The sequence below is a fragment of the Thermobia domestica genome, chromosome 1 (assembly GCF_964235325.1).
Source record: "Thermobia domestica chromosome 1, izTheDome1.hap1.1, whole genome shotgun sequence".
NCBI classification, from domain to species: domain Eukaryota; kingdom Metazoa; phylum Arthropoda; class Insecta; order Zygentoma; family Lepismatidae; genus Thermobia; species Thermobia domestica.
This window is the reverse complement of record NC_137454.1, coordinates 170,703,115-170,714,693: the sequence shown is the minus strand read 5'-3', so window position 1 is coordinate 170,714,693 and position 11,579 is coordinate 170,703,115. Positions and strand designations below refer to the sequence as shown.

Sequence of the window (11,579 nt, the reverse complement as noted above, 5' to 3'; positions counted from 1 at the left end):
GAATACTTGATCCTCCGGATCTCAAACCCAGAACCTCGTGAACGACGTCCTTGCCCCCTGAAGACTTCTCGACCACCGAGATCGGCAGTCAATTAATTTTCATTATTCAGACACAAACCACTTATCTTTCATGGTTATACACGGTGTTGTTATAATAATAAAACGTACTATTATTATTATTATTATTAATAATAATAATAATAATAATAATAATAATAATAATAATAATAATAATAATAATAATAATAATAAATGTAGGATAATTAAAGAGAGTACTTGAAACCACACACAGGATTTAGCTCCATTTGGCTGGACTCGACTCGAAATGACCCGAATTCGAGTCGAGTTTCGAGTTGGGTTGGAGGAATTTTTTCGAGCAGAGTTCTCGAGTCCGAGCTCAAAGATGTCTATTTCGAGTCGAGTCGAGTTTCAAAGAAAACTCACTCCAACTCGCTCGTGCCCATAGCTAAATATAGTGGTTATTGATTACATTTATACTATGCACTGGCGCAAATCCCGGGGGCATGAGGGGGACATGTCCCCTCCAACCATGGAACTGGCGGGAACTGTCCCCCCAATAATCCGATTTGAAATGTGGGTTTCTGTGCCACAAAGAAAAGCGAGATGAAATTGATGTCCCCCCAGAATAAGCCTCAAATCTGCCTGCGTTCCAGTGTTGAAGACAACTCTGCTCCCCTGATCCTCCATAGCATTGTTTTCCAACTTTATATATATGGGAACGGTCTTACCCGTACCCACAATGTTGAAGACAGATTTGCGCCACTGATACTATGTGAAATCGTATCAATACTAAGTAAAAGAAATGCATCGGCCGGGAATCGAACCCGGGCCGCCCGCGTGGCAGGCGAGCATTCTACCACTGAACCACCTATGCTTGAAAGGAAATGGAGATTGCGAGGATATAAGACTTAGATACACAACCTTGAAGCTAGCATAAGGCCGTGAACGGATAATGTGGCAGGAAAGTGCTTCATGCTTTAATGCTTGTCATTGTTTACTCCTTCTATAGAACTTATTAAGTAATAGCTAGCAGTTTAGCATTCAAGAAGGATTACTTCTAATTATGGGGGCCAGAATATTTTACTAAAAATTCACACGTTTTTGATAGCCTAAGGCATTAGATTTCTTATTTTAAAATATAAATTGTTTCTTCTTAAACTTAAGATTTCAGAGTTCAATTCTTGATCTCTTTAAACAGGTTCTTCTTTTCTCAAACTAAATATTAACGTCCATTCCAGCCAGAATTAGAATATTGAACATTACAACTATAAATTAAAATACATAGCTCAAAACTTCTCACGCTAACGTTGTAATATATCTATCTGTATTTATCCAGATAAAAAAAGAATTCAGAAGAACTTGTAACACAAACCTGATTATATGTGGTAATGTAATAATTATCAATGAAAGCTGTGTGTTCAATACACGCATTGTTAAAAGGTGATCTATATTCCTGTAAAAGTTACTTTTTGGAATAGATGATTTGCTAGCTCCTAACACTTGGAAAATTGAGATAGGATAGGCTATCATACATAGACATATAAGGTGTCCTATCATGTAGAAAGTGGCCTGTGAGATGATTAGATATGTAATTGCAAACAAATTATGACCGAACATTAAAAAAATAAATTTGTAACTGTAATTTATGTGAAAATAACGTACAGATCAATTATAGACTAGATGCTATAAATAAATTACATTAACTTATTTATTAGACTAAACTACATTTAAAAATTAATATTTGATTATTTTTAAATGAAAATATTAATAGAAATGAAGCGTTTCTGTAGATCATATGTTACTGAGATCAACAGCAGCATTTCAAATTTTGCTTCGGGAGGAGGGGACAAGATACACCACCGACACAAAACTTCCAGGTCTTTTATTAGTATAAAATTCATTAACTGATATGTATTTCTCAAGCTCAGGAGGGCAATTGCTCCCCCTATCCTCCACAAATGACGCTCTGCTGGAGACACATACACATATGTTTAAAGTTCACTAAAATATTTTAAAGGCATCGATTTGACAATCATTCTGTACACATTATTTTAGGAGCAAATACTAATTATATTTAAACAAAAATCAATTAATTTTCGTTTGATACTCCAAGGAGTAGGAGTAGATCATGCCTTCGGCAGAACATGCGAATATACACACTTAATAATTCAAGTTTGAATTTTTAGAGATACTCTAAATGAGGAACAAAACTTGGCAAAAATTTCAAACTTAAATCTTTAAACTATTGTGATATTAATTTTGTTATTTATTATCTAATATTACGAATGAAAATGTGAACTGAAGTCTATGTACGCATATAAGATGTGCTTATACAGATGCACATACAATATGTTCGCATATGGATATCATATAACGTGTATTTCGTGATTGTTACGGAATGATTAAGCAGATGGAGCATCGTGACAGATGCTTGATGTGAGACTTCCATGCAATTGATTTTACTCTGTCACCATCTGTTGACAGGAGACGGAATCACATACAACGTGACTCTTCAACAAATAAAATTTCCTTTTTACGAATTAAAAATAAGAGCATGTGTGTCGTTGCAATTAATAGATAAATCGAATACAAAATATTAAAGAGATCGAAACGCAATAATAATTTTGTTTATTCACGTTTGTCTATCTTAATTCATAATAAACAAGTTTATGTGAACGGTTAAATTTCTGGATTTGGTTTTGCGAGATTCAAAGTGCCCATAATGTAGAATTTAGGTTAAATTTCGCAAATAGCCATCCCAAATCAAAATTTACGAGGAAATTGATAGAATTATACGAAATTTAAGCATCAGACAAACGAAAAAGGGATAAAGATTAGCACTGAACGGTGAATAACTACAGAGTAAAATGAAATTCAATCTTGGACTTGATGAGGAAGCGTGTGATGTGTCAATGTTTCAAATCCATTGTCTTAGTAACTAACCTAGATAGTGTGTGTGTGATCAAGAAGTACAACATACAAGATATGTGTTTTTATGCTATAATAAGTGTTTTTCCTCCACTATCCTCATTTATGCTTATACTCAACATCGCTGACGCACCTTGCGATACCGACGGGCCCCCTCTACTGCGCTCCTGCCCTGACTCGGCTAGATAGCTTTTGTGCTTTTTAGTGGCCACCAACCAAAAGTTGATTTGTGTTTCACTCACTGCAGTTTTTATGCCATATAGCAGAGGCGGACTGGGAATACAAGGGCCCACCCGGAGAATGATGTTTAAGAGCCTTGAAGTTGGTCTGGAGTCCGGACTGCCCTTTTAGGAATGAACATTTAGCTGGAGACTTGAATGGCTAAACCCCCGCCTCCACGAAATGAAAAGCTGTGTATGTGTATCTATAGCAAAATATTATTTCGCTTTCTTTATTTTCTAGAGTTTGAAAATCTTTGAGAAAGCAATTGGAGAGGTTAGCGGGTTCGAACGCTGCCGTCGGCCATCCTGATTGAGGTTTTCCACGGTTTTCCTCATCACCAGACAAATGCCGGAATGATATCTTTAATAAGGCCTTGGGCGTTCCCTTCCTAATCCATTTGCTCGGAGGCGTGCGTTGGGGAACGTCATACCCCGGTCTTGAGAGAGCTTAGGTCAAAAATGATATAAATACCTATTCAAATAAACCAAATTCAATAAACCAAAACCAAATTCACTCTCCCTATTTCAATCTTGCTTCTATCACTCTCTTCAAGAGCTTCATTCCATGCATCATAAATTTTATTCCTCTGTAGTTACCACAGAGGAATGAAGACGTTCTAAAGGAAGCTAATGAAGGACGACATACGACAGATCATGAAGATAATAGGGAAAAGAAGAAACAGAATGCTTGGCCATCTTATTCGGCACTCCGATTGGATAACCGTTTGATAGAGGAAAAGACAGAAGAAAAACCCGGAAGAGGAACACCAATAATAGAACATCTAGATACAGTTACGAAGAAGAGACCTTATCAAAGTATAAAACAGCTCTCCCAAAGGAAAGAAAAGTCTTAAAATTTTTATGTTGCCCCCCAACCTATGGTTGAGGTGACGAAGAAATTACCACGTTCTTAAACATTTTTTAAATCAAAAGATCCAATATATTTCAGGCAAAAATTTTTGTAGGCCTTATATCTCGAGAACTATATACTGTAGGCAAATCAAAACTATCACTTAACTCAGTATGATGTGCTTATTCAGTAAAAAAAAAAACAAAAAAAAAAAAAAAAAAAAAAACGAAAATTTGATTTAGGGGCCGTTCAAAGTTTGGTGGTCCCCTGATCCAAAAAAAAAAATTCAATACATTTTATTCAATTAAAACTTTTCTTTTATTATCCATATATGCAGAACTACATATAGTGTAGCCAAATCCGAACTATCACTTAACTCAATATGATGTGTTTATTCTGCAAAATAAATTGGAAAACTTGATTTAGGAGCAGTTCAAAAATTTTGTAGCCCTAATTTAAAAAGCCCAATATATTTCATGAAATCAAAACTGTTCTTGTACGCTCCATATGTGAAGAACTACATATAATGTAAACAAATCCAAACTATCACTTAACTCAGTATGATGTGTTTATTCTGCAAAAAATACGAAATTTCGATTTAGGGGCTGTTCAAACTTTTCTAGCAGCTGATCAAAAAAAAAAAAAAATCCAATGTATTTCATCAATCAAACATTTTCTTGTACGCTCCATATATGGAGAACTACATATAGTGTAGCCAAATCCGAACTATCACTTAACTCAGTATGATGTGCTTATTCAGTAAAAATACTCGATTTAGGGACCGATTAAAAAAATTGTAGCTTCTGATTAAAAAAATCCAATATATCTCATTCAATCAAAATTTGACTTGTAGGCCTTATATCTGGAGAATTACATATAGTGTAGCCCAACCCAAACTATGCTTAACTCAGTGATGAGCTTATTCCGTAGAAAACACGAAAACTCGATTTAGAGGCCCTTCAAAAATTTTGTGGCCCCTGATCCAAAATGCATAAAAAGATCAAATATATTTGAATCAAAAATTTTCTTGTGCGCCTTATATCTGAAAAACTACATAGAGTGTAGCCAAATCCAAGCCAAATCCAAACTATCACTTAACTCAGTATGATGTGCTTATTCTGCTAAAAATACGAAATTGCGATTTAGGGGCTGTTCAAACTTTTCTAGGAGCTGATCAAAAAAAAAAATCCAATGTATTTCATTCAATCAAACATTTTCTTGTACGCTCCATATATGGAGAACTACATATAGTGTAGCCAAATCCGAACTATCACTTAACTCAGTATGATGTGCTTATTCAGTAAAAAAAAAAAAAAAAAAAAAAAAAAAAAAACGAAAATTTGATTTAGGGGCCGTTCAAAGTTTGGTGGTCCCCTGATCCAAAAAAAAAAATTCAATACATTTTATTCAATTAAAACTTTTCTTTTATTATCCATATATGCAGAACTACATATAGTGTAGCCAAATCCGAACTATCACTTAACTCAATATGATGTGTTTATTCTGCAAAATAAATTGGAAAACTTGATTTAGGAGCAGTTCAAAAATTTTGTAGCCCTAATTTAAAAAGCCCAATATATTTCATGAAATCAAAACTGTTCTTGTACGCTCCATATGTGAAGAACTACATATAATGTAAACAAATCCAAACTATCACTTAACTCAGTATGATGTGTTTATTCTGCAAAAAATACGAAATTTCGATTTAGGGGCTGTTCAAATTTTTCTAGCAACTGATCAAAAAAAAATCCAATCTATTTCATCAATCAAACATTTTCTTGTACGCTCCATATATGGAGAACTACATATAGTGTAGCCAAATCCGAACTATCACTTAACTCACAAGTAAACCTTACGTTTGGGTGAATCGAGTTGCTGATTGAGACACATATGAGAAAGTAGTACTCAATGTGGTCAGTATTTCAGTGAAGTTGTAGGTGCGAAGCTCCAGGGGTTTAGGAGATACAGCTACCAGAACATCACATGGAAGTACAGAATAGTCTTCATACAGTTAGAGGTAAAAGCTCTGTAAGACCTCTTGTAACGACAAAAGGTGAATAACAAATATACGAGTACATATTAGGACTAGGGGGAAGTCATATAGTAAAGGTATATCTGACGGCGGCCATCTTGAAATCCGCCATTTTGAATTAAGGTTAAGTTTTTAAAATAGGAATAGGGTCATGTGATACATGATTTAAGGCGCAAATTTAATCAGAAGAACAATGGTGACGTTACTTTTGATTTATGCGCAATTGGTAAGAAGTTACAGGGGAATCAAATATTGTTGCAGCATATGTATTAGTCCTTTACCCCACCTTGTAAATTTTGTGTTAATGATAATAATTAAATAAAAAGCAGGTGGATAAGTATTAGGTCTATGGTAAGAGTTGCCTTGATGGCGGCCATGTTGAAATTCGCCATTTTGAATCAGACAAAAGTTTTAAACAAAACGCATAACATTGAAACCTTATTAATAGCAAATTTTACCATAAATCCAACGGTATAACCATTTTTGCTTTATCATTAACCAGCATTTGTTATCACATAAACAAGTTGCTAATTTAAGGAAAAATGACCAAAGTGGAATTGAGTCATAATTGAACTTGGGTCTTTCTTCCGGAAAAGTCCTCAATTAGTACAATCAATATGTAGTACAGAAAAGAGTGCATGACTTGCACAAATGCTCTCCTCACAGTGAGCACACCTGACAAAGGCAATCGAGTTACACTTGACACATTTGTCGTTAACAATTCCGTCAAAGCAGTAGTCGTAAGGAGCGATCCAACGTCCAGGTTCTTCATTCAAATATCCAGCCTGATTGAAAGCGAATCGAATCATATTGCGAAAACGAGGAGCACTGAACTGGTAAATTGTAAACGACTGAAGTTGTATGAACCTATCACGATGCCATATGTTCACGTCACTTTCTGTTACTGCTGTATCAGCCCGAAGTCATCTATTGCATTACTCTATTCCCATTTAAATTTGTGCTGGTTAATGATAAAGCAAAAATGGTTATACCGTTGGATTTATGATCAAATTTGCTATTAATAAGGTGTCACTGTTATGCATTTTGTTTAAAACTTTTGTCTGATTCAAAATGGCGGATTTGAACATGGCCGCCATCAAGGCAACTCTTACCATAGACCTAATATTTATCCACCTGCTTTTTATTTAATTATTATCATTAACACAAAATTTACAAGGTGGGGTAAAGGACTAATACATATGCTGCAAGAGTATTTAATTTCCCTGTAACTTTTTACCAATTGCGCATAAATCAAAAGTAACGTCACCATTGTTCTTCTGATCAAATTTGCGCCTTAAATCATGTATCACATGACCCTATTCCTATTTTAAAAACTTAACATTAATTCAAAATGGCGGATTTCAAGATGGCCGCCGTCAGGTATACCTTTACTATATGACTTCCCCCTAGTCCTAATATTTACCCATATATTTTTTATTCACCTTTTGTCGTTACAAGAGGTCTTACAGAGCTTTTATCTCCAACTGTATGAAGACTATTCTTTACTTCCATATGATGTTCTGGCAGCTGTATCTCCTAAACCCCTGGAGCTTCGCACCTACAACTTCACTGAAATACTGACCACATTGAGTACTACTTTCTCATATGTGTCTCAATCAGCAACTCGATTCACCCAAACGTAAGGTTTACTTGTCAGTATGATGTGCTTATTCAGTAAAAATACTCGATTTAGGGACCGATTAAAAAAATTGTAGCTTCTGATTAAAAAAATCCAATATATCTCATTCAATCAAAATTTGACTTGTAGGCCTTATATCTGGAGAATTACATATAGTGTAGCCCAACCCAAACTATGCTTAACTCAGTGATGAGCTTATTCCGTAGAAAACACGAAAACTCGATTTAGAGGCCCTTCAAAAATTTTGTGGCCCCTGATCCAAAATGCATAAAAAGATCAAATATATTTGAATCAAAAATTTTCTTGTGCGCCTTATATCTGAAAAACTACATAGAGTGTAGCCAAATCCAAGCCAAATCCAAACTATCACTTAACTCAGTATGATGTGCTTATTCTGCTAAAAATACGAAATTGCGATTTAGGGGCTGTTCAAACTTTTCTAGGAGCTGATCAAAAAAAAAATCCAATGTATTTAATTCAATCAAACATTTTCTTGTACGCTCCATATATGGAGAACTACATATAGTGTAGCCAAATCCGAACTATCACTTAACTCAGTATGAGTGCTTATTCTGTTAAAAAAAAAAAAAAGAAAAGAAAACTCGACTTAGGGGTCGTTCAAAATTTTGATGGCTCCCTGATCCAAAGTATTCAATACATTTCATTCAATTAAAACTTTTCTTTTATTCCCCATATATGGAGAACTATATATAGTGTAGCCAAATCCGAACTATCACCTAACTCAGTATGATGTGCTTATTCCGCAAAAAGTACGAAAACTTGATTTAGAGGCTGTTCAAAAATGTTGTGGCCTCTAATTTAAATATATATATATATATATATATATATATATATATATATATATATATATATATATATATATATATATATATATATATATATATATTTCATTCAATCAAAACTGTTCTTGTACGGTCCATATATGGAGAACTACATATAATGTAGCCGAACCAGAACTCAGTTAACTCAGTATGAGTGCTTATTCCGTTTGTTTGTTTTTTTTAACTCGATTTCGGGACCGTTCAAAAGTTTTGTGGCCCTTGATCCAAAAAGTAATTATTGGCCAAGATTGCAATCTTTTGATGCATTTTTTTGGATCATTCTTAAAATTCTTGTGTTTAAATTGGTACAATGTAGCTGCTTCTACATTCTTTTGGCATATTTCTTGTTTTGAATATCCTATTGAAAAGCAGTAGTATTCCGAAATGGCGATGCCAAAGTTAGTTACTTGTGCGATACAATACAACTGCAATCAGCAATACATAGCTATTCCGAGTGGAAATATAGGGTCGTAAAATTTTTAGGGGGACCAGGACTCCCTAACTGTGGGCCTAGTGGGGCATACAGAAGCAAATGCGTGGATTAAGTTAGAACTCAACAAGCAATTGTCTCAGTTCCTTCTTGCCACTACTGTTGTGAGAGAAAACTCGGAACCACGGTTGTATGAACATTGTTTTCAGTATAGTTCCCTTAATTTCTTTCTCCGCATACCTACCATTCTTCAATCTCGTCCTTAAAAAAAAAAAAAAAAAAAAAAATGTCGCCCCTAGAAATTTGTCATCTTGGGTCCAGAATTCAGACACCCCTTCGTGGATATGGGACTGAGTGTATATATCATTTGAAGATGCAAATAGAAAGCACTTAAAACAACTCTGTAGGCCTGTTTCTGTATGTCTATTACGTTGTCAGATATCCAGATACTGAAGAGCCCAGCAATCTTTGCAAGAGGCGGGGGGTGCTGGCTCTCTTGGCCTACCAGATCGGTGATCGTGATCCTATACAATGCCTTATATTTATGCTTGTGTGTGTGTGCCTCTTCAAAGAGTTCTGGCTTCGCCACTGGGCATACTATGCGTTTATGGTGAAGATTAATAGTTTGCCTTTAATTACGATTACAATTACGATGCATTTAATTACGATTACATCATTACTATTTTTATCCTATCATATACATAAGCGACATGCTTCAAAAAGGCGTTGAACTAATCATTTCTGTTTTCTTCTATTTCCTTGACATTGTTCTCATATGTTCTGTACAGAAACTATAGCTTAGTTCAAAATAGATAGAGTTGGTAATACTTGCGAATACGCCAGCTTACATCTAAAGCAAACGTAGGGTTGAAAGAGATGAGGAGGAGTAAGAAACAAGTAGTTGGGCATGCGCATTCGACAGAAAGCAGAGAAAAACCCCGATGCTTGCAGTAGGTCTGGAAACCCAAGGTACATAGCATACGACAAGAGGAAAGAGAAGTTGTACATTTGAGTGATATGTATGCTTATACGTAGGTTCCGTTTCTCAAAGCGAGGCGAGAGATCGCATCTAGAAGATTGCAGTGGAAATAATTGTGATAATTACAAGCAAACAATTTATATATAATGAAATACGTACTTTTTGTTCGTATTTGTTATAGGATGAAAGGCATACCAGCGTTCTCATATGCTACGCCGCTGTTAAAAAGTCGAGTAAACCACTGAACTCCTTCTTTACTTAAAATTTTCCATGCTTCGATAGAAAAGTTATCCGGTCCTGGTAGTTTAGCACTTTTCATCCTTTTCATCGCATTTTCTACTTTCCCACTATCTTGTATATCATCTTTCCTTACTGTATATCCTCCTTTTCCTCCTTGTAAAGCTTGTATATCATCTTTCCTTCCTGTTAAGTTTCCAGGTTATCGTAGATCTCATTCTAAGCTTTCTCTTTTGCTACACTAACTGTTTTCTCGATATTGTTCTTTGCTTCCTTGTAATCAAATCTAGTGGATTGCCTGTGTTCTGACAGTTTTGTATCGTTCTTTCTTCTCCTTCACAGCTGCTTGAACTTCTTCATTTTATCAACATGTTTTCTTATCAATGAGGTTAATTCCTCTTGTTGCTCCCACAACGTTTCTTTTGCTCTTTTCCCTGGTGCTACTAATACTCCGGTCTACTCGTCTTCCATGAGCAATTCTTTTCTTTTATTTGCAGTACTTGGAATGTATTAATTTCCTTACGAATATTTTCAGCACTTCTTCCATTTAGTTTCCATCACTTCGTTCGAACAGGAAAATTTTTCATCTTCTTTCTACTTTTTCTTTGATTACGATATCGGTTACTACGAGGCAGTATTGCTCCATTATGTTCTCATTTGGTATTACTTTGCAGTTCTTTACATCATGTTGATTTTATCTCCTCCATAGGATGAAGTCTGTCTGAGACCTTGCGGTGCTACTCTTATATGTAATAAAGTCATTCTTCTTTCTTCTTGGTATTCAAGATAGCCACATTCGTACGCGTATGTTTCTGCTACGGTACTTGTAATGTGTTCTCGCTTTCCATATTTCAGTTTTCCAACCCATATCCTCCATGTATTCTTTCATATCCTGACATTGATTTCCTACATGTCCATTTAGATCTCCTGTAAGGACAAGTTTTTCATGTAATGAACAATTCTGCAGAGTGCTATCTAATAAAATCCAAAATTCTTGGTTTGTCTCTTCATCACATTCAACTTGTGGGGCATAGGCAGTGATTATATTCAAGTTTCTTGTACTGCATATGAAGGAGCTATATTAGAAATCGGTTAACTAGCAGACTGAAATTCCACTGTATTTGATAAAGTAGAAGTGCTTCATTGATTAAAACATTTCCATTTCTAAAAGAGCATCGTTACGTCTAGATTTTATTCAAATAGGTAGTTAAGTCACTTTTTTTTAACATGGAAAGCTATTACACAGGTGGAATCTACGTACGTCAGTTACTCCACACTATAACACTAAACGAAAGTGATTTTTTAAATTCTGTTTTTTTTTTTTTTTGGCAATACACAGCTAAATCTATTATCTCGGCCAAGTTCGTTAATAAAGTCAATCCGTTAATACCTTAACGGTT

General features: G+C 35.0%; 1 non-coding gene across 1 annotated transcript; it reads right to left on the bottom strand.

Moving 5' to 3' along the window:
* Window positions 1–824: 824 nt before the first annotated feature.
* On the bottom strand, window positions 825–895 carry TRNAG-GCC (transfer RNA glycine (anticodon GCC)). Its single transcript has one exon. It is a non-coding gene; the product is annotated as a tRNA-Gly (tRNA).
* Between the last annotated feature and the right edge of the window lie 10,684 nt (window positions 896–11,579).